Raw genomic sequence first — 27,804 nt, 5'->3', positions numbered from 1 at the left:
AGGGGAAGAATATTTGGGTGATTAAAGGCCTAGAGCTGGCAAATGTGACTCTTCACTGTTTATAGAACAGTGTTGGCAAGATTCCTAAACATCACCATTTATAAAATCATAAAAACCCCCTATTCAACATGAAACAAAGCCAAAGTTCATTTGCACAGTTTTGCTGCTGTAACTGAAACCACTTAGGGCTGTTTATTGTTCTAAGACCAGAAACAATAAAGATAGCATAAACAAGAAACTGACCCAGCGTGATGCTATCGGGTGAATCAAAGAAAAACAACCAAGTTTTTATATACACAGTTGAGCTCATTCTCTTCCTGACTGTGGTTAACATGCCAGCATGAAGCTTTATGTTGTCTTTTTTGAAACCGGGGATGAGGGAAAGGGCAAGTCGGCAGTGATTATAAAGATAGCTCTGTCTCAGTATGTTTCTCTTACTTCTCTTCTTCTTTTTAATGTATGCGCTATAACATAAATTTGCTTAGGGAGAAAGTAAAGCTAATATTTTAGTGCAGCCAGAAATTCTGTACCTCATGAAAAACAAAAGTCAAAACATTTTTCTCTCTATTAAAAAAGTTTAAAGAATTGAATGTGCTTAATAGAAATATTAAGCAAATATAGCAAAGACCAAAAGTTAAAGTGAACTGATTCCCAAATGTTCAAACTATTAGGAGATACTAGCAAACTGGAACAGGACTCGTTAGTTGAGATGGCACTGGGGGGCAACTGAGTGGTTTTAGTCTTTTAAAGGAGACACTGGGCCATTCCGTTTGCTTGCTCTTCAATGTTTATGCTGGCAGATTTTCAGACTCAACTGTTGGTTTATGTGCATGAGACTGAATGAAGAGATATAGGATGATGGAGGGAGAGAGTGGTTTTAGGTCCACGTCTAGACATCCAGATGCTGCTGACTGTGCTGCTTGGATAGAGCCATGAGCTGAATTCATGGAGAGCCAACGTTAGACATTAGGCATGAGGACACTGGTAGTTTGATTCAGGAGAGAGGAAACCAAGGGTTCCACCAGCAACAACTTCATATGGGGGTAGCCAGCTGTCCAGGGCCCTGACCAGAGCAGCCACCTAGCATCAGACAACTGTGAAGTCCTGGGGGACAGTGAGTGATGAGGGGCTCCTTGTCCATCTGGACACTCTATTTCTTTTTTTGTTTTGTTTTGTTTTTCTGCTGAGGAAGATTTGCCCTGAGCTAACACCTGTTGCCAATCTTCCCCTGTTTTGCTTGAGGAAGATTAGCCCTCAGCTAACATCTGTGCCAGTCTTCCTCTATTTTATATGTGGGTCACCACCAAAGCATGGCTGATGAGTGGTATAGGTCCACGCCCAGGATCCAAATTCGTGAACCTGGGCCACAGAAGTGAAGCATGCTGAACTTAACCACTATGCCATGGGGCTGGCCCCTCCTTTGTTTTTTTTTTTTTTTTGGTGTTTGTAGAGTAAGGTTGGGGAAATTACTGACAGCCTAGAATTAAGAGGCTGGGTTTACCTGAAAGAGAATGTTTTATAATGAAAAGAGTAAGTTAATTACTTATATTTTTCATATTATTACTACTATTATTGTTATGTAATTTTCCTCTGATGCCTAGTGGAAGGTGGGCTCATGGATGATAGGTTCAGATCCATTATATAAATCAAAGAAACAACAGACTTTGGCACAAGTGGAGTTGTATTATGTACATTATTGCTCCTTCTACAAGTATTTATTGATATTTGCTGTAAGTAAGGCGCTGGGCTATTTTATTCATCAGTCATGCTAACTAAGAAATTTTCATTGTTAACTTTTTATAGTATACAATTTGCTATGGCTGTAGGTTACTCTTTTTACTGCTCTAATTCTTGTAAGGACATATGTTTACTCAGGTTTAATTTAAGGTTAAAAGTATAGCTTGCTATCTTTATTTGGGAATATGTCCTATTTATGGTGTTTTTCTCAGTGTTATATGTTTTCACTTCTTCTTTCATCTCCACTAACTGTGCTCCAGGGCAGGATACCTATTTATTTGATACCCCTCTCTCTCTCTTAAATATATCACACTTATTTCAATGCCTACAATATCATAGGTATCCCATAAGGATTTGGAGAGTGAATATGTAATTTTTTAGACTGTGTCCAACTTGAAAAAAGATGCAGATACCATATAACTAAAACATACACTACAATTCAGAGCAATCTGTTTAAAAATAAATAATTTTTGATGACATATTGATAAATGTGAATTGTAGAAAATCAGAAAGTAGAAGTGTCTACTTTAGACAAGTGAAATATATCTAAGTGTTCACTTTGTATTGTCATGTAACTTTCACTTATTCTTTTTACGGTAATAAGATGTCCATACAATGTTAGCTGACAATAGCTAAAATATAACTCTCCCTGGGAATACCTGTATTGTAAAAAGCAGTTGTTGGAGTCAAAATGTCTCCAAGAGCCCATGAAATGACAGTGGGAGAATGGCAGGCTGTTTGATTCGTATTTTGAGTTGGGATTAAATAGAGAAGATGGAATGTCTACTGAATTGTATTGTCACAGCATAAGAAAAAGTCATTTAAATATGCTTTCTCCTGACCCTGATTTGACTTTTGGTTTTCCATAAATATGCTCATATTGTGAATAAAGGAAATAATAGTTCAAATTTAATCTAAAAGGGGAGCTGTTATGAGAGACATTGTGGCATAGGGGTTAACGCATGGGCTCTAGAACCGGAAGGACAGAATTCCAGTCCTCGTTCTGCTACTTACTAGATGAATAAGCGTAGGCAAATTATTTAAGTTTTCCATGCTCATCAGTAAAATTGCTAAAATACTAAGCTCGGCTTTGACTGCATAGAGCTGTTGTGAGGATTAAATGGTTAACAAATATTAACATAGTTCAGAATAGTGACGGCACAGGGTTGACTAATATTGGGACATCTAATCCCTTCAAATTTGGAAATAGTCTTGGAGGAGAAGGATTCAGTGAAGAGAAACTGCAATAATTTACAAAATAGAATAATTAATCTCATGAGGGAAAATAAAGGGTATGAAAAAATATGCATTACCTGGCAAAAGGCTAAGGAGGGGAGCGTCATAACCACTTACTCATCTTTCAAGTGGCAGAGAGAATTATTGAATGTGGTACAAAGGAATAAAACTATAATTAATAAGACTAAGTGTACAAGGAAAAACATTTTGACTAAACATGAGGAAAGCAAAAAAGAGATAATTCAAAACAAGAATGTTGTAATTGTGGGAATCCTCCCCAGAAAAGTGAGTGAAGCCTTGCTCGTGAAAGCATTTTTAACACTCCAGTGTGTCAGATACTGTAAAAGTTCACTGTCCTGTTCACTTTGGAAGGCAAACTAGCAGCTTTCAGCGTGCCGCATATAAACCTAGTCTTCTCACTTTCTCCTATGTCAGAGAGAAAATAGTTCTTCAGTAGGAGTTTTAGACTTTTGTGATATTTATTTTATCTGCAGGGCCCAAATATTCAGTTCATGGCAGGAATAGACATGCTTATATAAAGTAGAAAATGAAAATACATTTTCTTCCTATACAATATTACAGTAACTCCAATTTCATAGGCCAGAGGAAAGCTGGATCGCCATCCTCTGTTCCTGAGTGTTGCTGTGGGTCTCATCCATCTGGGCCTGCTGGTATCCTGACCTCCTTCACACAGATAGGACATTTGTTGGCCTGCCTTCGTCTGGTCTGGCCTGTCCAAGTTTGTGTTGATGTGCTGAGCATGTGTAATGGGAGAGACCAAGCTTTCTTCTTGGATACTTGCAATTCTTTTACATCTTTAGAAAAAGTGAAGCTAAATTTCCATGCCACGTGACAAAGTTCAATAAGCAAAACCAGAGACCCAAGTCAATATATATGGTTTCTAGAAAATGAGGAGAATGGGAAGCATAATTCCAATATACAGTATATCAGGAGAAAATGCAAAATAAAAAGGAATGTCAGAACTGAAAATGAAATAGAGCCCACATTACTTGCTATAATAATTTTTTGTTATTTTTTAAGGAAGATTAGCCCTGAGCTAACATCTGCCGCCAATCCTCCTCTTTTCGCTGAGGAAGACTGGCCCTGAGCTAACATCCATGCTCATCTTCCTCTACTTTTTTAAATACGTGGGATGCCTGCCATAGCACGGATTGATAAGCAGTGTGTAGGTCTGCAGCTGGGATCTGAACCAGCCAACCCTAGGCTGCCGAAGCAGAACGTGCGAACTTAACCACTGTACCACTGGGCTGGCCCCCGCTATAAGAATTCTCTTAAACGGATTCAAATACCTCTTTGGAAGTATCCATAAGAATTTGCCTCTAATACTCAGGGAGAAAAATATTTTAGACTTGTTTGCTCTTATTCCTAGAGTTGACTGTGTAGAGGTTCTAACAAAGGCAGTGTAGTCCAATGGTTAGCATGGAACTATGACAAGAAAAAGCTGGATGACAGATTGTTAATCTTCAGATGGTTTAGTTTAGTGCAGTCGAATAGTAACAATGTTTTACATGCTTATAGCACTTTTTAATTTTCAAGTGGTTTCATTATGTTTTCTCTTTTGATCAGTTTGGATTTATCATTTAAAGAGATCAATCAGGGAGGGAGGCCCAACCCATGGTTAAGAAATATATAGACTGCTTTGTTTCTACATCATTTTAATGTACAAAGAATTCTGTGTCTTCATCAGAAGAGTTTCCAGAGAAGAAGAATATTAGCAAATTCATTTCTTTTAATGCTTGTATTCCCAAAGCTAATTCAGTTTTAGCCATTTGAAATTGGAGGCAAAGAGATACTATTTTATATTTATAAATCTTGACTTCGCACTATAAGTCAGAGTTCTCAAATATTTATATGTGCTAAAATCTGACCAGAGCCTTAATTATGTATTGCGATTAGTAAAAACAATCCAATGTCTTCGCAAAATACAATTACTTTTTTTGAAATTGATTTTAGTTATACCATGGCTTTATGAATGAAGACAAAAGCAAAAACTCCATCCAAAATGGCTGAATCTAGTCCAGGTGCAATTGTACTTGGTAAGTAAAAATAAACGGTTACTTTTAATAATATTGGTAATATTAAGGTAAGACATTAGTTCACCCAAATAATTCTTTGAAGATAATATGAATGTTATATAGAATTTGAAGTAGTAATTTTGCTAATTGATCTTCCCTGCCACAGTTTGGCTTATAGTTGGACATGAAAATTACAAGATACTAAAAAGAGATTCTGTATCATTGGAACACTCTTCTCGCCTCCCATGCTGGAGTTAGCCTCTTAATTTTACCTCTTAAATAAAGGGATCCATGGGCACTGAAATTTCCTGTTTGAACATAGGGCTATGATGCTTCAGTGAAATAGCTTATGCAAGTAATGTCAAACCAGAATAGTGTTGTTCTTTTTTTGCAAGCACTTCGGTGTTACAATTCCTCCGAAGACCAGCTACCCACAGCACAGACCTTGTCTCACCCTGTAATGATTGAGGGCAGTGGAAGGTGCAGTGGCAGTCTAAAGCAGGGAGTGATTTATCCCTGTCATCTGGCCTGCGGTGAGAGTCAGAGAAGCTTTACGGGAAAGTGACACTTGGTCTGTGTCTTGAAGGAAAAGGAGAACTTAGTTCTGCAGGAGGACGAAGAAGGAAAGGAATGCTGGTATAAAGGCATAAAGAAAAAGCAGAGTGTTCGTGGTCCTGCTTTGCCAAATAAGTCATTTCATGAGCTCTAGGCACAAGTGGTAGGTCTTATGGTGTGTAGACTTGTGCAAACTTGTTGGGTCAGTGGGTCATAGCAGAGGGGAGGTCCATTGGAATTCAGAGTTGAATTTAAATAAATGTGTGTTTATGTGTGTATATATATATATGTATGTATATAATTTCTGTATGCAGTAGGCATTATACCGGGCACTAGGGACACAGAGAAGAGTAAGAGAGCTTTACCTTCAAGAGCCCTGCAGTCTACTAGCTGCGAACTGCCTCTTGCCCACGTCACACCCCTTAGCGTCCTAACAGATTGAATGAGAGCATTCAGAGAAGAAAAGCAATAGTAATTGTTTCAAAACATCACAACTTTGGAGAAATCAAATAGCAAGCATCTTATTTTGGTGGCTGACTAGCAAAATCAACTTTTCTATGAAGAACAGTTCATTAAAGCTAACTAATTATCCATAAAGAAATTCCTTTAAACCTGACCTGTGTCCATGTGTTTTTAGTTTTTTTCCTGGAGCAGCTTCCGCTTAGTCCATTGTGGTTCTTGTCCAACACAGTGTGGTAGAAGGCCAGTGCACCTGGGATCAAGGGCCCAGGGCCTGATTCCAATTCTGTTACTCTCTAGACATCTGCGCACGAGGTCATGGAGTTCTATTTTCCCATTGGTAAGAGCAATATCTCTATTCTTTCCTGCTCCATAGGGTTGTGAGGACAAAATAGGATGATTGGTTTAAAGGATTGTGTAAACTTTAAAAATCTATTAGATGCAATGAGTTAGGGTGCAGCTCAGAGGTAGGACATTTGCTGCAAAAAGTGGCAGCTAACTGTAGTCATTGCCTTCATTGTGGTGGACAGACATTTAAAAACCAGCCTAACAGTGACTTGCTTAGCTCCATCAGATCATTGAGTAAACAGCCTGTACTATCTGAATACAAAAGTATCCAGATTATGAAGAAATACTATGTTGGAATAAGTTATCTCTCTTCAAGTATTTAGATAACATTTTGAAGGCCTTCTATTTTATTAACCTTCTCAGTGGATAAGGAATTGAGAATTACGTTCCTGTATTGTACGAGGAATTTCACTTTATCAACATCTGACATGACTTTAGAAAATGCTTCTTGTTCTGAAACAGTTTGTTGCTCAGTATGTCTCCCATCACTGAAAGCATTAGAGACCCTTATCAAATAAGAATTGATTAAACTTACGGCTTCCCAGAAAGGCTATTAATGCAGATTAATGAGTTTCTGAGAGATTAGAGTTAGAGAGTTTTGATATAAAACATGTACTAAAATTAGTAGAATGCCGTGTCAGGGAAGAACAAAGGAAAAATGACATTCAAAACTTTCTATCTGATCATATAGTGTTTATTTAGTGTCCTGCTACAGGTAGGCATACTTTAAACAATGATGATGTTCAAATATCATAAGTACTGTTTTAAAAACTAATTTTCTAGTGAGTGTAGACATCTAATTTTATCCTTCAAGATGAAAAATATTTGTTTTTTCAAATAGATTAAACTCTATGTATTGAGGATTGCTACAATTCGTACTAGCCTAGGAAACCACTGCCTCTAAATAGCAAACTTCAAATTGTTTCTACATCTGCCTTTGATTGAAATTTTTAGAAATTACCAACCACTCAAAGAATAGGGTAAGATTCCTCGACTAATACCTCACTAAAAACTTTAGAATCGGATTAACCAATTTCCCAAATACTGATGATTTTTAAAATTAGATTATTTAAAAGTTTACTTTAGGAAAGAATCAACAATTCTTATAATATTAAGTAAATATATCTACAAATATAAAATATCTTTCCATTAATTCAAGTTTTCTTTTAGGCCATTTAAGAGAGTTTAACATTTTCTCCATTAAGTTCCTACAAATGTCTGTTAGGTTAATCCCTAGATACTTTGTAGTCTGTATTGCTGTCGGGAATGGCATCTTCATTTTTATTGTATTTTCTCACTGGTTATTTTGCTGGTGTAGAGCAGGGTTTCTCAGCAGCCTGGCATTTGGGCTGGATAATACTTTGTTGTGGCAGACTTTCCTTGCATGATAGAATGTTTATCAGCCTCTCTGGCTTCTACTCACTGGATGCCAGTAGCACCTTCCCCTCAACGCCCCGCCCCCACACCCCCTGTTGTGACAACCAGAATGTCTCCATGTATTGCCAAAGGTCTGGGGCGGGCACAGTCACTCTCATTTGAGAACCACTGATGTGGAGGAATACTTTGTTTTTTGCCTGTTAATCTTATATTTAACAAGCTTGATGAACACAATAGTTCCAATGGTTTGAGGATTCTGTTGGTTGTTTTGTGTAAAATGTTTTTACCTCTTTCTTTCCAATCCTTAAATTTTTTTTTTTTTCGTATTCTTGCCTTAACTAGGATTTCATGTTCCTTGTAGAGCTGTAGCGGTAGTACTAAGCATCGTTGTCTAATAGCAGATTTTCAAGGGAATTGCCCGCAGCTTTCTCATTCAGTAGGATCTTTGCTGCAGTTTATGATAATCTTTATCAAAGCAGGGAAGTTGTTTGCTTTCAGTTTTCTAAAAGTTTTCCTCATTTTCTCATAATCATAGATATTGAATGTTGTTATATAATTTTTTTGCATTTATTCAGAAGATTGTGTATTTTCTCCTTTATTTCACTTTTGTGGTATATTACATTGCATATATGAGATTAAATCATCCTTGCATTATTGGAAAAATTGCTACATGATCCTCATTATATCTCTTTACATATACTTATATCTCTCTACATTAAATTTGTGGATTTGGATTAATCTTAATGTGATATCTTATTCCATATTTAGTTGAAATATCAAGATTATACCAACTTTATAAATGAGTTGGTGAATTTATTTTCCTATTTTCTTGGAGAAGTTTATTAAATAGCTATTATCTGTCTTATCCGTTTACTTTGCTTTTAGTGGTTTAATATGTGTACTCTGCAGATAGCTTTTATCACGCCTCCCTCAATGTTTTCTTTGAATTACCCGGCACATCCACTAGAAAAGTGTACTTGGTTGTGTGTGGGGGGAGATAGCCGGGCCGTAGTTGGTCCTCTTCCAGGTAGTTTTAGGGGGTTTAGCGGCATGTTTATGACAAAGAGCCTCCAGCGTAGCAAACTGGGCGCAGGTCGACGTAATTTGCGCATCGAGGCACCTCTGGTGTTGAAAGCTGGGTGGGGTTAACAGCTGAACTAGCTGTGTCAGATCTGCTGACTTTTTCCTTGGTGATCACTCTTTGAGGTTCATGGCATGTGGATGTTTCCCTTTCAGTATTTAATTTTATAAACATTTTACTATTTTTGGTTTCTTTCCTCAAGTGACAGGGAGATTCTGATTCATTTCAAAATTTGCTCAAAAGTCTTATTTTTTGTTTATATTGTTGTGGGGAGGGGCAGTTATCAGAAACATTTTCCTAATTCCTGTAGGTCCTAAAGTAGTTTTTCCTGCCATGGGCTTAGATCAGGGTCATGTCCACACCCAGCTTCTGAGTTCTGATTAATTTCTAAGAGTGATAAGCAAGAAACTATGTAACATTAGACAAAATTATGCAACAATAAAAAGTGTCAAATACAAGTTAATGTTATATGTAGCATACAACCCAATTAATATGGTATATATTTATACTATGTATGATAATGATTGTGCACATGAGAATTAACCTAAATGGTAAGACGATAATTATTAATAGATGTCATTAATATAATTTTTGTATAGCCAAACTAGATTTTGAATATCTATTTCATTATTGATCACAGCATTTAAATGGTCAGTTGTCACTGCTGAAGAAAAACATCCAGGTCAAACTCTCCCATTGCCGTGGTTCCCTGTTCTGCCATACCCTCCCCAGCACGCCTCCTTGTCATCTCTGCCAGATACAGGGCTAACCAGAATCCTTCATTGGCTTTCAAAGCAGGCTTTCATTTCATTTTCTGTGCCATCTCTCTCTAAAGGTCCTTCAGGCGGAATATCTAACTCTATATCCATCACATGAAAGGGCCAGGCGCTGTATTGTAGTCACTTTTGATGGCATGAGTTAGCAGAAACCTCAACACTAGGTTCATGGATCCTGCCAAGTGTTCAAAAGCACACTTAGAATCAAGTGAAGATTTTGCGTAGATACAGCCAAAGTCCTATGTACCGAGAGTTCCATGGCAAGATGCCCTTGCCTGGGGGCAAAAATACCTGACTTCCCAGTTTCCTCCAAGTTAGGGGCGGTGCTGAGTATACACCATAGTTTGTAGGAACTGATATTTTTGGCACATGTTCTTACTTTCTATTGACATGAATACTCTCTGGGATTGCTTTGGCACCAAAATAACAGCTAAAGAAGAAGGAAAAACATTCAGTTCTGGTGGAAATCTGAAATTTTATGACTGCTCGTTGTCCTCACGACACCAGCCTCAGTCTTGCCTCTAAGTCCTTGCTTGTGTTTCTTCCTGCCTCTCCAGTCCTACCCACCTTCTTAATCTGTTTTCCCTAATTCACGAAACTTTCCCTGATTACTCCTGGCTAAATGAGTCTCTCTCTTCTCTAGATGTCTTAAAAGACTTTGAGTTCATGCTCCACATTTTAGAGTTAATGTTATCTGTTTATTTTTAGATATGTTTTTCATTTTTTAAATTCTCGCTCCTCAAAGAAAATGTTGGTTCCTGAATACAGACTTTGCCTAAACAGTTTTTATAGCTCCCATGACATTTAATAGAAATAAATACAAAGTAAATGTTCAACAAACACTCAGTGACAGACATTACTGATAAACAGATGATTAGTTAAAAGATGGCACTCATTTTCTTGACAATTTCCAAAGCAAACAAATTTTGGGGCAAAGCCTCTTATGTGAGTCTGTTTTTCAATTTAAGAGCATCCAAAACAAAGATACGCTGGTTGCTTTTTGCTTGCTTGTTTGTTTTGTCTTTGCTTTTTAGCTTTATTTATTTGAGATATAATTGACATATAACTTTTAGTTACTTTTTGAAGAGGACTTGTTTCTCAATTAGTAATTTTTGTTCTGTATTTATATACCTCCCTGTGTGCTAATGTTATCTTACTACTCAGTTAACATCTTCCAATCTTCTCCTTTAGTCGACCTTCCTGCGCCTTAAAACAAGTGATTTGACTAAAATTCAGAGGAAGCACAGGGATTTATTCTATCTCTGTTTTATAGATAAATCCTAGAGCAAACCTAAATTCATCCAGGAGAAGAAATTATTTACAAAATAAGTGTATTTTTAAAGATAAAACTACGGAAGATATCAATTCAGCTTTACCATCTTATAGGAGTAGGAACTGAGTCCCAGAGAGGTTGTTATTTGTCTAAAATTGTTGAGTTTGTTAGTGGCAGATTTAGGATTGGAGCCCTAGTCTCCTTTGATTACATCAGAAACAGTAGGCATTACATTTCTGTGCTTCAATATTTCATTTAATTGGCATATGTGTTGGGTAAAAATCTTGATATTATAGTACAGAGAGTATATCACTGAAAGTGAAAATGCCTTAAACTGACTCACACTCATAACGTTTGCTACTTTTGAAAATGTTTCCTTTGATGGCTTTGACCTTGACTTTCTCTTTTCTACATCATCTTCCCTAAGGGAAAAACAGGTAAATGAAAGAGCAGTACTTTTTTTTTTTTTAAACATTTGCAAGCCAAGGATGCTAGTATTTAAATATATTTGCTCTTTTTTAAAAAAATAATTGAAGTATAATTGACATAGAATATTATGTTGGTTTCAGGTATGTGACATCATGATTCAACATTTGTATGCATTGTGCAGTGATCACCACAATAAGTCTCGTTACCCTCTGTCACTGTACAGAGTTCATACAGTATTATGCACTACAGTCCTCATGCTGTACATTACACGCCCATGGCATTTATTTTATAACTGGACGTTTGTACCTCTTGATCCCTTTTATCTGTTTTTGCCCATCCCCCAAACCCCTCCCCTCTGGCAACCACTAATCTGTTTTTGTATCTGTGAGTCTGGTTTTGTTTTGTTGCTTGTTTTGTTTCTTAGATTCCACATATAAGAGAAATCATATGGTATTTATCTTTCTCTGTCACTTAGCAGAATATCCTCAAAGTCCGTCTGTGTTGTCACAAATGACAAGATTTCATTATTTTTTGTGGCTGAGTAGTATTCCATTGTGTGATATATATATATATATATATATACACCACATCTTCTTTATCCATTCCTCCATTGATGGATACTTAAGTTGTTTCCATATTGTGGCTATTGTAAATAATGCTGCAATGAACATAGGTGTGCATATATCTTTTCAAATTAGTGTTTTCAGTTTTTTTTTGTATAAATACCCAAAAGCTGAATTACTGGATTGTATAGTAGTTCTATTTTTTTTTTCTGATGAGGAAGATTCACCCTGAGCCAACATCTGCTGCCAATCTTCCTCTTTTTGCTTGAAGAAGATGCACCCTGAGCTAACATCTGATGCCAGTCTTCCCCTTTGTTGTATGTGGATTGCCACCACAGCATGGCTGCTGAGTGGTATAGGTCCACACCTGGGAACTAAACCCAGGCCACGGAAGCAAAGCACACCAAACCTTACTGCCAGGACCCCAGGCTTGCCCCCAGTGGTAGTGCTATTTTTAATTTTTAAAGGAAACTTGATATTCTTTTCCACAGTGGTTGCACCAATTTAAATTCCCACCAACAGTGTACAAGGATTTCCTTTTCTCCACATTCTTGCCAACACTTGTTATTTCTTGTCTTTTTGATAATAGTCATTCTGACAGGTGTGAGGTGGTATTTCGTTCTGGTTTTGATTTGCATTTTCCTGATGATTAGTAGTGTTGAGCATCTTTTCCTGGGTATGTTGACAATCTATGTTTTCTTTGGAAAAATGTCTTTTCAAATCCTCTGCCAATTTTTTTAATCTTTGTTGTTGAGTTGTATGAGTTCATTATATATTTTGGATATTAACTTCTTATCAGATATACAATTTGCAAATGTCTTCTCCCATTCAGTAGGTTGCCTTTTTGTTTTGTCAATGGTTTCCTTTGCTGTGCAGAAGACTTTTAGTTTAATGTAGTTCCATTTATTTACTTTTCTTTTGTTTCTCTTGCTTTTGGAGTCAGATTGAAAAAATTGTTGCTAAGACTGAAGTCTGGAAGCTTATCACCTATGTTTTCTTCTAGGAATTTTACGGTTTCAGATCTTACATTCAAGTCTTTAATCCATTTTGAGTTAATTTTTGGACATGGTATAAGATAGTGGCTCAGTTTTATTCTTTTGCATGTGGCTGTCCAGTTTTCCCATCATCATTTTTTGAAGAGACTGTCTTTTCCCTATTGTATATTCTTGCTTCTTTTGTCATAAAGTAATTGATCATATATGTGTGGGATTATTTCTGAGCTGTCTGTTCTGTTTCGTTGAACTATGTGTCTTTTTTTATGCTAATACCACTTTGTTTTGATGACTATAGCTTTGCAATACAGACAGTTTCTGACTTACAATAGTTTGACTTACAATTTTTCAAATGCATGATGGTGCAAAAGTGATATGTATTCAGTAGAAACAGTACTTTGAATTTTGATCTTTTCCTGGGCTAGTGATATGTTATATGATACTCTCTCTTGAGGCTGGGCAGAGGCTGTGGGCCAAGCTTCCAGTCAGCCATGTGGTCACGAGGGTAAACAACCGATACACTTATAACCATTCTGTATCCATACAATGATTGTGTTTTTCACTTTTAGTACAGTATTCAATAAATTACCAAAGATATTCAACACTTTATTATAGAACAGGCTTTGTGTTGGATGACTTTGCCCAACTGCAGGCTAATGTAAGTGTTCTGAGCATGTTTAAGGTAGGCTGGGCTAAGCTATGATGTTCGGTAGGTTAAATGTATTAAATACACTTCTTTTTTTTTTGAGGAAGATTAGCCCTGAGCTAACATCTGCTGCCAACCCTCCTCTTTTTGCTGAGGAAGACTGCCCCTGAGCTAATATCTGTGCCCATCTTCCTCTACTTTATATGTGGGATGCCTGCCACTGCATGACTTGCTGAGGAGTGCCATGTCTGCACCCGGGATCCAAACCGGCAAACCCTGGGCCACCAAAGCAGAACATGTGAGCTTAACCGCTGTGCCACCAGGCCGGCCCAATACACTTTCAACTTATAATATTTTCAACTTACGTAGCTTTATTGGGCTGTAACCCCATTGTAAGTTGAGGTAGGTCTGTATTGTTTGAAATCAGGGAACATGATGCCTCTAACTTCGTTCTTCTTTCTCAGGATCGCTTTGGCTATTCAAGATCTTTTGTGGTGCCATACAAATTTTACAAATTTACAAAATACAAATTTTAGGATTGTTTGTTCTATTTCTGTGAAAAATGCCTTTGGAATTTTGATAGGGATTGCACTGAATCTGTAGATTGCTTTGGGTAATATGGACATTTTAAAAATATCAATTCTTCCAATTCGTGAGCATGGAATATCTTTTCATTTATTTGTCTTTCTAAATTTCTTTCATCAATGTCTTCTAGTTTTCAGCATAAAGGTCTTTCACCTTCTTGGTTAAATTTATTCCTTGGTATTTTATTCCTTTTGATGCAATTGTAAATGTGATTGTTTTCTTAATTTCTCTTTTTGCTAGTTCTTTGTTAATGTATAAAAATACAACCAATTTTTTATATTGATTTTATACTCTGCAACTCTCTTGGATTTGTTTGTTAGTTCTCACAGTTTTTTGGTGCAGTCTAGGGTTTTCTGTACATGAAATCATGTCATCTGCATATAGTGACAGTTTTACTTCTTCCTTTTTAATTCCTTTCCTTTTCCTGACTAATTGTTCTATCTAGGACTTCCAATACTGTGTTGAATACAAGTGGCAAAAGTGGGCATTCTTGTCTTGCTCTTGATCTTAAAGGAAAAAGTTTTATTTTTTTGACATTAAGTATGATGTTAGCTGTGAGCTTGTCATATATAGTTTTTGTTATGTTGAAATACGTTCCATCTAGACCCACTTTATTGGAGGGTTTTATCATAAATGCATGTTGAATTTTGTCAAGTGCTTTTTCTGCATCTATTGAGGCAATCATGTAATTTTTATCCTCCATTTTGTTAATGTGGTGTATCATCTTGACTCTTTTGTGGCTTTTGAACCATACCTGCATCCCTGGGATAAATCTCCAGTTTAGGGAAGTTTTGGGCATTATTTCCTCAAATAAGTTTTCTACCCCTTTCTCTCTCTCTCTCTTCTCCTCTGGGACACTTGTAATGAGACTATTATTCTGCTTGATGTTGTCCCATAGGTCCCATAAACCATCTTTGCTTTTTAAAATTTGTTTTCATTTTTGCTGCTCTATTTGGGTGAGTTCCATTGCTCTGTTTTCCAGACCCCTGATTCTTTCTTCTGCTTTATCTAGTCTGCTGTTGAACCCCTCTAGTAATTTTTCAGTTTACTTACTGTATTCTTCAGCTCTGTGACTTCCGATTGCTACTTTCTTAAAATTTGTCTTTGTTGAAGTTCTCACTGTGTTCATTCATTCTTCTCTTGAGTTCCGTGAGCATCTTTATGACATTACTTTGAACTCTTTATCAGGTAAACTACTTATCTCCATTTCATTGGGGTTTCTTTCCTGGGGTTTTATCTTGTTCTTTCACTTGGAACATATTCCTTTGTTTCCTCATTTTGCTTGCTTGACTCTCTTTGTTTGTTTCTATGTATTAGGTGAAACAGCTATCTCTTCCAGTCTTTTTTTTTTTTTTGAGGAAGATTAGCCCTGAGCTAACGTCTGCTGCCAATCCTCCTCTTTTTGCTTAGGAAGACTGGCCCTGAGCTAACACCCATGCCCATCTTCCTCTACCTTATATGTGGGACACCTACACAGCATGGCTTTTTGCCAAGCAGTGCCATGTCTGCACCCGGGATCCAAACCAGTGAACCCCAGGCTGCTGAAGCAGAATGTGTGAACTTAACTGCTGTGCCGCCAGGCCAGCCCTGCTTCCAGTCTTGAAGGAGTGGCTTTGTGTAGGAGATGAATCTTATTGTTTAACCTTGCCCTAGCTCTTAGTTGTCTCTCAAACCTTTCTGATTGTTTAAGCAGCCTGAATTTTTCTTGATGGGTCCCAGTTGTTGACGTTGTGCCAAGACCCCTGAGTGTTCTGGAAGGAGGGATCTCAGTCAGTACCTAGTTTCAGCTGATTGGAAGCTAGACCCTCAGGCAGCAGCTGCTTCTTTTTGTTTTAGTGACCAAGTTTCGCCCTGAGCTAACATCTGCTGCCAATCTTCCTCTTTGTTTGCTTCAGGAATATTAGCCCTCATCTAACATTCATGCCAATATTCCTCTACTTTGTATGTGGGATTACTCCACAGTATGGCTGATGAGTGGAGTAGGTTCATGCCTGGGATCTGAACCCGCAAACCTGGGCTGCCAAAGTGGAGCACATGGAACAGTGGAGCACTGGCTCCCAGGCAGCAGCTTTTAAGGGCTGCAAATATATACAGCCCTGTGGGACTGCAATCACAGACCCTGCTGGCCTCCAGACCAGACTATTTGGAGGTGTCCCCTTAGTGTCTGTTGCAAAAGTTAGCCCTCCAGACAAGTGTATGAGCTCCTTTTTGGGAGGTACTGGAGAACTGTAGTGAGGCCAAGGGAGAGTGCAAAGGCGGCATCTCCCAGCCCACATTCCATAGCCTCTAGTTGTGGGTAAACCTACAGTCTTCCCTTCAGGCTGGAGCTCTAGGACAAGTAAATAGATTGGGGGTGTGTTTCAGTCTGCTGCCTGTGCAGTGCCCTGGGGGTGGTAGCCTGCTAAAAACTCTCTCTTTGATTGTTTCCAACCTGTGGGGCCTGTAAGCACAATTCCCTCTAGCCACCAGAGTGAGGTGCTCAGTGGTCATCCCCTGTGTGGGCTATGTGTGCCTTCTGGCTTTCAGGGTAGGGAGCTCAACTGGCTGGCTCTGGTGGGGCTTTGCCAGCAATGGAGGGGTGCAGGGTACACCCATCAGAGCTACCATGTTAGAGGGAGAGTTCACAAATGGTGTCCACCAATGCCAGCACTAGCCAAGTTTGGGCGATAGAGCAAAAATGGCGCCAGCTAGTGTCTCTGTCCCCAGAGAGAGTCCCAACAGATTTCTGCCCTTCCCGCAGAGGCTTTAAGATTGGCAAGTGCATCTCCTTCACTTCTAGGCCCTTTTCCAATTGCTGCTATTGAGCTGGGTCCCGCACTGAGTAAGTAGGCATGTGAGCCCTTTAAGAGCGGAATCTCGGTTCCCTACAGGCTTACGGTTCTCCTGGACGTGGACCCCACTGGTTTTCAAAGCTAGATGTTTTGGGGCCTCATCTCTCAGGTGGAGGTTCCAAGGGTTGAGGTGCTTCATGTGGGGCACACATGCCTCACTCCTCAGGAAGAAGCACCGTATTTATGAGATCCCTCCCCATTATGGGTTCTCGCATGGGGGGTGGGGTTTTTGGCGAGACCACGTCTTTGCCTCTTTTACTGTTCCAGTGTGGCTGTCTTATCCTTTATTCTGGAGGATCTTTTCAGCTGGTTTTCAGGTCTTTTTTCAGGGGGAATTGTTCCACATATTGCTGTAGATTTGTTGTGTCCATGGGAGGAGCTGAATTCAGGGTCTTCCTACCCTGCTGTCTTGAGCTGTCTCTATTTGCTTTCTTAACAATATTATTTTTATAACAATTATTTTGATATAATAGAATATCCTAAGACAATTCTACACTTAGAAGTTAAACTTTTTCCTAGAAGTTTTAGTTTGAATTCTGGGCTGTTTCTTTTATTCTATTCAGCTCTTTAGCATTGAGCTGTGCAATCAAACTTGTTCAAAACCTCATGGTGGTCTCTCTGTGAGCTGCTGCTTGGGATGAGCGGTGCCCTAGCCTTGAAAGCATCATGTCTTGTGCATGTTTTGAAAGGTACTATTTGTTAAGCATGCAAAGAGATAGTTATTTTAGTAGAGCAAAATATTCCTCAGAACATAAGAATCTAAGTATTCTGATACTTACAAATTTAATGGATTAGCACAGCTTTCTTCCAAATCTTTGAGACTTATCATCTTATTTCTTCTCCTCTCTTAGTAGTTTAATCCTTTGCTAAGTACTGATTATTCTTTCTCAGAGGTCTCTACTATGTATTGTCATTTAGAAGCTGGTCCCCTCCCAGTCCTGAAGTCATATTTCTTTCTCAAAGTTCTTGCCTTGTTGATCTATTCTACTTATATGTATTAGAAAAGTTTGCCTAATATATTCTTTCCATCATGTCACATCCCTGACCAATAATTTGTAGTAGCTTTAAGCTGTCAATCAGTTCAACATCTGCAGTCTGCCCTTCAGGACTCTTAAGAAATTCTCTCTGATTTTCTTAAATGTTTGCCACTTTGAATTTCTGTTCCACCCGTGATCTGACATGCAGCTTCCTTTTCCCTCCCTCTATGTTTTGTGCATGCTCTTTATCCTCAGAAGGCTCATATTCAACCCCTAACACATTTAACAGTTTTTTTACTTTTGTAGTTAAAAAATGTTTCAGGAGAGTGAACTCTGCAGGTTGCTCTTTAGCTCTAGAAATATTTTCTGTAATTTTTATTTTTACTTATTTTTTGAGGCTTTCAAGATTATCTGTTATTTATATGTTGGCTCTTCCTTCTATGCTTTTGAATTCTATGATGTTTTTCTTTTATATTTTCAGCACTTTGTTATTTTATATTTTCATATTTTGGAACAGCATCACAGATATTTACTGTCTGCAGCATCAGCTACGCTCTTACATTATCCGGTGGGAGAGGATCATTTTCTTGGGGCTTTTTCTGAAAATCTTTTGCATATTCCTTATATAATCTATCTTGGTTTCACCTTATCTATTTAATTTCCATCTTTTCCTTGTCCTTTCCTCCTGACTTTAGATATCTGATTTTCAGACAACATATTACTTTCATTCTCTTCAGAATGACAGTTTTCTGAAATTTTCTAGCTCCTTAATTAAATTGCTTTCAGGAAATCTACTTTTCCAAATTTAAATATTCTGAGTGCTGTTCCCTTTCTCTTATTCTGAAGTACCTCACTTGATAGTCCATGTGTCCTTTTTACCTTTTGGTTTATCTTTAATTAAGTTGAGTTCTGTTCCAACATAGTGTTTGCCTATGAATTTGGTTGCATTTCAGTTTAATTATTCAGCAATTGAACCGCAGCCTCAGATATTCAGCAGAGTGCAGCTGGAGATGCAACATGCTCAGTACAATTTCTAATTTTCGTTGAGCTTTTACCAAGCATAGTGGTATTGCTTTCCTGTTGTCACAGTAAGGCACTATTAAAAAACCCCCCACAAAACCATAGTGGCGTACAGCAATAAGCATTTCTTTCTCCTATAGGTGGTCTAAACAGTATCCAGTGTCATTCGGGTTTGCTGTTTGTTGACTTGGAGTCAGCTCTACCCCACGGATCTCTCATCCTCTTTGGATTAGTAAGATCTCTAGGGGTTTTCTTCTCATGGCAATGACAGAAGCTGAAGAGAATGAGTAGAAAACAGACATCCTGACATAGTCACCTCATTTGATTGGCTAAAGCAAGTCACAAGTCAAACCCAAAGACCAAAAGCAGTAAAATATACTTCTCTCCTTTGGTAAGAGAAGCGAAAAAGCCACACGACGAAGGGTGAGCATAAAGAAAGGGATGAAGAATTAAGAGTAATGCAGTTTACCGCAATTGTCTTTCTCCTGCCTACCATATCAAGCCTTGCCTGGCTAAACTAACATAGTAAAAGAGTAACTACTATTACCACAATTAGCTTCTACCAGGAATACTGTTGTCTCTGCTAACACACACAGCGCTTAACCTAAACTAGTCATTTAAAATATTTTCTTGCATTATTTCATTTAATATCACAGCAGTTCTAAGATGTAAGTATTATTGTTTTTGGCAATTTTCCAGATGAGATAGTCCATTCAATTTTTCAGATATTTAAGCAGTACCTACTCTTTCCAGGCATCATTTGGGAATGGAGGTTACAGCAGTGAACAAAATAGACAAGGTCCCTGTTCACACCTTGAGGGTGTAACGGGAAGACATATAAGCAAATTAAGATAATTTCAGGAAAGAATTTGTGTTCTTAGATAATAAGCTATCTTGGCTTTGTTGGTCAAAGAAAACCTTTTTAGGAGTGGATTTTATCCAAGACCTGAATGATTCAAAAGAAGTAAGTAGGCAGAAACATGGAGGCAAGTATTTCCAAGGAAAGGAACTGGCTAGTGCAACGGCTCTAAGGCAGTATGAAACTTAGAAACACAGAGATGACGAGGGTTGCCAGATCACAGCAAGGAAGGCAGAGATTAGTACTAGGTGAAGCTGAAAAGCCAAGCATTACCACACTTACTTCAGATTTGAAATTCATGAATTTGGGGGGACACAATTCATCCCATAACAAACTCCCAAGCACAACATAGTAAGAAAAGATAAATAAAGAAATCTTAAAACAGTTAAAGAAAAGAAAACAGATATTCCTTCAAAGAGCAATTTGATAACAGACTCCTCAGCAGGTAATAATGGCAACCAGAAGTCGGTGGAATAATAGTTAATTGAACCACTTGAAATTGTCATTTTTGTACAGTAAAATGTGTCAAACGTCATCAATTTAATACAGTTTAACTAAATGCATACAAAGTTCAGAAAAGAAATAACTGCCAAGCTAGAATTCTATAACCAATAAACATGTCCTTCAAGAATTGTGGTAAAATAGGGGCCAACCTGGTGGTGTAGTGTTTGAGTTCACACTTTCTGGTTTGGCAGGCTGTGGTTCGCAGCTTTGGATCCTGGGCATAGACCTGCACACTGCTCATCAAACCATGCTCTGGCAGCATCCCCACATAAAATAGAGGAAAATTGGCACAGATGTTGGCTCAGTGACAATCTTCCTCAAGCAAAAAGAGGAAGATTGGCAGCAGTTATTAGCTCAGGGCCAATCTTCCTCACTGAAAAAAAAAAAAGGAAAAGAAAAGAAAAGAAAAAAGAGTTGTGGTAAAATAAAGACATTTTTAAACATTCACCAGTAAAATTCCTCAAGTTTAAGGCAAATGATTCCAGATGAAGTGTGTAATGTGCAAAAAGGATTGAGGAGCAAAGAAAGTGTTAATATGTAAATAAACGTAAATAAACATGATTATATAAGTAGTAATAATATCAAGCTGAGGTTTAAAAACAGATAGAATTAAAATATTAGATGGAAATAATTCATTTAGTTTTGGGAATAGAGTCAATGGAATTAAAATATCGTAAGTTTTTTGTATTATTTAGGAAGAGAATAATGGTTTAAATTAACTGTAAACTTTGACAAAGTGTATAATTTCCATGTTTATTAGTAAGATTGAGCGCCTTCTCATACGTTTTTGACAATTTGGCTTTTCTCTTTGGTGATGTGCTGTTGAAAGTCTCTTGCCCATTTTTAGGTTGGGACATCTGCCGTTTTCTTTTCAATTGTTTAGCTGTCTTTATGTTTTATACAATTTCTATATGTATGTTATATTTCAAAAAAATGTCAGGAGCCAGGAATTAATTAAGGATCTATTTACTTATTTCTTTACTTTTTCGTGCAACCTGGTAAAATAGCTGTCATTGTTCCTGTTTACTAAGAGTGCAGGTGAGTCTCAGGGAGTTCACTTTACTACCCAAGTTCATGCAATGTTTGAAGGCCAATAGGTGGCCTTGAGGTCTTTCTGAATCCAGGTCTGTTTGTCCCTCTGTCCAAATCAAAGAATTAAAACTTCCTCATCTGATTAAAATACATCTGGAATATTATGTATAATTCTAAGTGTTGCCCATTAAAGAACATTTGAGGAGTTGGCATAATTTGTAAAATGATAGTCAATATTTTAACATTGCAGCCTTTAAACTAAATTGTGTAAGTTCTAAGAGTGCTTTTCATATAAGAAAAAGTAGAGGAATGGGGGAGAGGGAGAGAGAGAAGAGTGCTCTTAATGACATATCTTCAAAAATTTGGAGGACTAGCATATGAAAGAAAGAATGGATATATACTGTATTTACAAGAGCAGGTCACTCTATTTAATAGGCAAGATAAATACAATGCCTAGTCTAGAACCATGAGCTTTAAGGGCCTATGAATATGTTTGGATTTGGAAAAAACGTATTAGTCCCAAAACATGAGCAGAAAATTGAAAAATCAAAGTTAACGAATGTCAATTAAAAAGAATTCCACAAAATCTAAAATTATCAAGATCACAGGTTGACAAAATTTTATTAACATTAAAATTTTATTTGTATACATATAGTTTAAATCAGGGAAGATCTAGATTTATTTTATGTATGAACATGTGTACTTGCTGTTTATGTACCACAAGTTTGCGTCCCAAAACACAGAAATTCCAGTAAATTTTATTTTGTATGATTTCCATTAAGAAAGAAAAAATATATAATTGGTGGGTTTATGATGTAATATGCTGCCTTATCAAATATGTTCTCAATAGAAGGGAACTTCCAGTTGACCAGGTATTAAAATAAGAATCAAAGCCTTTTAAGAAATTTTACATGTCTGGTGATTGGAAGAATTTTCCATACAGTGGATTCTGGCTCTGTAAGTCCAAGACTCATTTGTCCTCCTCTACTGCATGCATCCAGTGCTCATGCTCATGACACGTTCATTATCATTCTAGAGCCTCTGACCCTGATCACTCGTACACCAATGCTAGGTGAGTTTGCTTGTGAGATGCATGTGTTCTCCTAGAAGGTGTCTGTGCAGTAGGGTTAGCTCTGTAGGCTTAGGGTGTTCAAAACCCTGCAGGTTCCCAAAAAAGACTTCCTCTTGATCAGCTTAGAGATAACCTCTAAGTCCTTGGAACATCCTGCCTGAGAAGAGTGTCTTTGTGTACCCGGGGCTTGGGCCACACCAGATAGGTCATGCTAACACTGTGATTTATGGTGGATGCCTGCTTTTGTTCACCTGGACCCTGGGACTGGGTGTATCCTTGTCATCTCTGGAAAGTCTGGAGACTGAGTACTTAAGGTCAGTCATGTGGACACTCCATGGGTATGTGACTATCCCCCAGTAATTACTCTGGATGCCAAGGCTTGGGCAAGTTTCACTGGTTGGCAGTATTTCATATGTGTGTTAAACATCTTGAGAATGGGGACAGTAATTGTATCTAGTTTATGGGTTGTTATAAGGATTAAATGAGGTAGTATGTGTCATATGCTTAGAGCAGTGACTGATACTGTTCTAATAATAAAAGCTATCTATATAAGGGCTTGTTAAATAAAACTAATGAGTGGGTATAGGACAGCCAGAGTTTAGAACCTGAAAACATACAGCAAGCATCAGATTTGGGGTGATGAGTTAAAGCAAACAACCAAGGGGTCAAGAGGCAAAGAGATCTGGAGCTAAAAATAAATTAAAAATCACACACACACACACACACACACACAGTATGAAGTAGACTGAGGAAAACTGGTTTGGTTCTGGCATTGACCCCAGCCTAAGCAAAAGTGCTAGAAGGCCATCCTGTTGGATTCTGGCCTATAGAGAAGTAGGATTACAAGTATAGGGCCTAGCAAATAAATTCCTCCTGCCTTTTTCTTACACTTTATTCTGCAGAAAATTTTTATGAAGCAGTGGCAGTACCAGTGATGGCTTTGGTGCAGAGAGAGTGTCGTCTTACCCAAAGCCATATTAAATGCCTATGAAATCTATGTAAATACAATGATCTAGTTATACAAAAGCAGCTTCAAAAGAAGCTCCCTATTTTCACACACCCACCACCCACCTCCCCAACCTAGTCATCTTTCCTACTCCAGCCCCTCCTGTAAGTTCTGGAGCTGCCACTATTTTGGAACATAGTAGGATGAGACATGATGGTCCTTAAGTTTGCCGTGGAGTTTATTTCACCATTGAGTCTTCTGCTGAAGCAGGAACAGCCTTAGAATTTAAGGGAAGCATGATTTCTTTTGTGGATCAATTGAGAGAGGTAACTCTACAAGTTTCAGTGTCATTCAAAGTGTCTAAGAAATTGTTAGACATTAAAATTGTCCTTTGGCCCGTGGTTATTATTACCTTATTGGGTAGCAGCTATGATCATTTTGCAGGGTAAGCCACGTATCTAGTTGATCACTGGCTCCTCTTCTACCTTATTGCATACATATTTACCCTTTTTACTTGCTAAATATTTCTTACAATGTTATATATTAGTTGCTGTTTCCTCTTGCTTAGGTCTTTTGGTTTCTCATTTCCTTGGGGTGGATAAATCACACTTCTTCCTTAATCCCTGGGGCTTTCCTGTGAGAAGGAGAGGAGAAAAAAGAGGAAGTTCAAAGTAAAATTGACAATTACATCTATTCAGCTACCAAAAGTAGGGAAAAGAGTGGAGAATATTTGAACACTTCACCCCATAGTAAGAGTGAGAACAAGGACTGTGTCTTTTGGGTGTTCTGTCCATGCCCTTCCCAAACATCAAGTGATCTGAAACTGTTTCTGCATGGAAAGCGTTCACTCTCTCAAGACCAGGAAAGGGACACGAAGACCCACAGTCTAGTAAAGTACAGGAACTGAACAGATGGAAATCTCTTTCATTTCATTGGATTAACAGGCTTTGAGGGGAGGGAGAAAAAGTAATTTGAAGGTCAAACTGGGAGGAAAGCAGTTTCATGGTTAGTGGGAATGAATTTACCACGTAAGAAACATAATGAATAAGAGAAAGATACCCTAAGAGATACTATCTAGTCAGTAACATGAGTTATGTCTCATAGCATCCAAGTGGAACAAAAAATCCCTTGAATTCAGGAAGTATTCCTAGTTTGAGATTCTGTTCTTTAAATCAGTGAGGTTATAGTTCAGATGGGATCTGTGGTAGCCATAAACTGTGTACCACATAAGAAGACATCTACGTAGGGTGATAGATTATGATGTGGAACTTGAAGAGCATGGATTTCCAATCTCTCTCTTACAGGTCTTGTTTGTGGGAATCAGATTATAGAAAAAAAAACCTATGTGTCTTGGAATGGCAGATGTAGGGATTATGAATTAGAGTCCCATTCTTTAGAAATAAGTTGCTCTGTGTCTTTGGACGGGCTGGCTAATTGTGAATGCCCTCCACTTTCTCACCTATGAAATCTGAGATCCACATTCATCCAACATAGCAAATCTTAGAAACCTAACAATAAAATGGTCCTTGCATGGCTATTGAGCTTTGGGATGAGAATCACTCACTCACTGTCATGGAAATCACTAAAAATTATAAAGGGGAGGATAAATAAGAATAAAATTCCATCCTCTAAGTATACTAGTACATAACACCTTCATCGGGTCACTTTTAGGATTTCCCTTGAAAACAGTTTTGATTCTAGGTGGAAATGAAACATTTCCCCAATTCGTTTCTTTAATATTTTAATTTTGAAAGTTGGATTTTCTAGTGAAAATACTTGACAAAAAGTTTAAAAATGAATTTTTTTTTGAGGAAGATTAGCCCTGAGCTAACTGCTGCCAATCCTCCTCTTTTCGCTGAGGAAGACTGGACCTGAGCTAACATCCATGCCCATCTTCCTCTACTTTATATGTGGGACACCTACCACACCATGGCAGGCCAAGTGGTGCCATGTCTGCACCCGGGATCTGAACTGGCCAACCCTGGGCTACTGAGAAGCGGAACGTGCAAACTTAACCGCTGTGCCAACTGGCTGGCCCCTAAAAATGATTTGTAAAGAATGTTTGAAATAATAGATATCTCACAAAAGGAAGTGAATAGATGGTTAAAATGCCAATTTAAGGGATGATTAAAAGTACAGTAACAATCTTTAATCCATCATTGGTTAAAAATGAATTTTAGCTGGTTTTTAAAATAACTGAAGCTATATTTAAATTTTTAAGTGCGTCTCATTTTAATTATTTTAAAACAAATATGTTTGAAATGAATATCACTTTCTGTCTTCTATATTGAACTACACTGGACATTATTTAATTTCTTCTTGATGACTCATAGTTATTGCTATGATCTTGTTATTTTCATACTCTAATGCAGACATGCTCTAAGACTTCTGGAGAGTTCCTTGTTCTTATTTAAGTGGCCAGGCTCTTAAGCTTACTGCCTTAAATCTGCTTTTCATCACTTTCTGTCTCTCCCCTTGAAACTGGTTATCATCGTTAGATGTTACTGCACTAGAGTACTTTCATGTATTCTCATTCCTTCCCAATTTATCGTTTCTAGACTTCTATAGACCAGGAATCCCAAAGTCAGTGAAACCAGCTGAATAAGATAAACTTTTAAAATATTTTGGGCTTAAAATTCAAGATGAGAAAGGTAAGCTAGTAAGGAATGTACCATGGTGAGTTGGATTCTGATACATAGAAACCAGGAATAGCATGCTGCCTCAAAGTGGTGATGGCATAAATAAAGGGGTAAAGAATCTTTCACAAATAACATGCTAAGTTACCTGCTTCAGGGGCAGCATACGGATAAGCAAAATGCAGAATAGTTTGTGTTTGAGGAACACAGCAGTTGCGCTCAAGGTGCATAGTTTCTGCAACTTGAGTTGTAGTTTCTTGTTTCTCACTTTCATAAATTAAAAAGATTACTAGTCCCTGTCCTGTGTAAGTAGCCTGGCATCTTCTTCAAATATAAGTAAATACAGAAGAAGTAATGAGGAGGAGCTGGGGTGAGTTCACCATGCATGCATCAACCACTATTTGGTGAGCATCTGCTGTGAGTGAGGCAGTATGCTAAGCTTAGGAATATGGCAGCAAACGAGGCAGAGCTATTTCCTGCCTTCCTGAAACTTACGGCTCTCTTCAGCACCTTGAACAATGTTTAAAAATGCGAACATTAGCAGGAGCTAAATGAGGAACATATGACAACTCTCTGAACTTTGAAACTTTTACGGAAGTCTAAAATTTGTTCAAAAGAAAAAAATTTAAAAAGTATAATGACATATGACATGACAAGTTCAGGATGTATGGGAACATTTGATGAATGAAGAAGATCTGGTGGTCCAGGAGAGAAGGGGGTTGATTAAATCCAGGCAGAGAAACTAGTATATGGTATAGATCCGTGGTAGGAGATAGCACTGGTGTGTAAGTGAAAATGAATGACATTTAGGGTGGCCAAGCACCCGGAGTGAGAGGTGAAGGAATTCCAGTCCACTTGACCATCCCCATCATGGATCACTGTTCTGATGACAAGGATGCTGGTGACAAGATTTTTGGAAAGCCAGAGTTGCTAATTCTTAACGTGTAATTTTAGTCTCACCTTTTTTCCCTTTCACAGTATTGAGTTATTGATGCAAAGACAGCTGCCCAGTCAAGGTCTGCATTCACTTTGCCTGCTTCCCTTCTCATATAGCCAAGCAACGAGATTTTGCCAGGGGAATGTGAGGCTGTAGGAAATTGGAGTTACGAGATAGAAGAAGGCAGAGTCTCTAAATTACCACATGGAAGATACTCTCCTATCAACAAGGAAACTTACATTCAACTTCTGCTGTGTTAGGTCACTAAGATTTTGCTTTTATCTATTACAGTAACTAGGGTTGCCTTAACAACAGACATATTAGCTTAAAAATTTTCAGGCTGAGAGTCCTGGTTTCAAGATCATTAAACAACCCTGCTATATGAATCTTGGTCCTTACTCCTTCAGACATACTTTAGCCTTTGTCTTAATTTAAGAGTTATGTGTTGATATCAGCTATCTGCAAGAAGCACAGCAAAATAAAGTAGAAAGAGCCCTGAATTTGGAATGGCCTGAGCAGCATTCAGGCCCTGCGCTCCCTGCTGGCTGACCGACAATAGATTGTGTCTTATCCTGACCCCCAGTTTCTCTTGGTACGTTGTGAATAGTAAGTAGACTTAGTTCAGTTCTTGAGGTTTTTCAAATATTTCTGTTTACATTATTTCATTTATTTCTTTAAAGAACTCTATTTGATATAAGTATTATCAACCCATACTTGCTTTCCTTGACACCAACATTTTATAAATAAGGAAATTGATGATATCAAGCAATTTTAGCTAAGTCATAGTGCTGATAAATATTGGAGCCAGGATCTGTAGATAGGTTATTTGACTCAAAACGCGAGGTTCATTCCCCTTTCCCATAGCATCTCATCACTACAGAATGTGGCAATAACATC

At 37.9% G+C, this 27,804-nt stretch overlaps 1 long non-coding RNA gene across 2 annotated transcripts in view; it reads left to right on the top strand.

Moving 5' to 3' along the window:
• Window positions 1–27,804, top strand: part of LOC139079897 (uncharacterized) — a 90,118-nt gene that overhangs the window by 38,561 nt on the left and 23,753 nt on the right. For both annotated transcript variants that reach the window (XR_011533917.1, XR_011533918.1), the window contains exon 8: window positions 4,948–5,030. This is a non-coding gene — a long non-coding RNA (uncharacterized lncRNA). The remainder of the gene's footprint in view (window positions 1–4,947; window positions 5,031–27,804) is intronic.

The sequence above is a fragment of the Equus przewalskii genome, chromosome 27, assembly GCF_037783145.1.
Source record: "Equus przewalskii isolate Varuska chromosome 27, EquPr2, whole genome shotgun sequence".
NCBI lineage: Eukaryota > Metazoa > Chordata > Mammalia > Perissodactyla > Equidae > Equus > Equus przewalskii.
The sequence above is the reverse complement of the archived record's forward strand: the minus strand, read 5'-3'. Positions and strand labels throughout refer to the sequence as shown.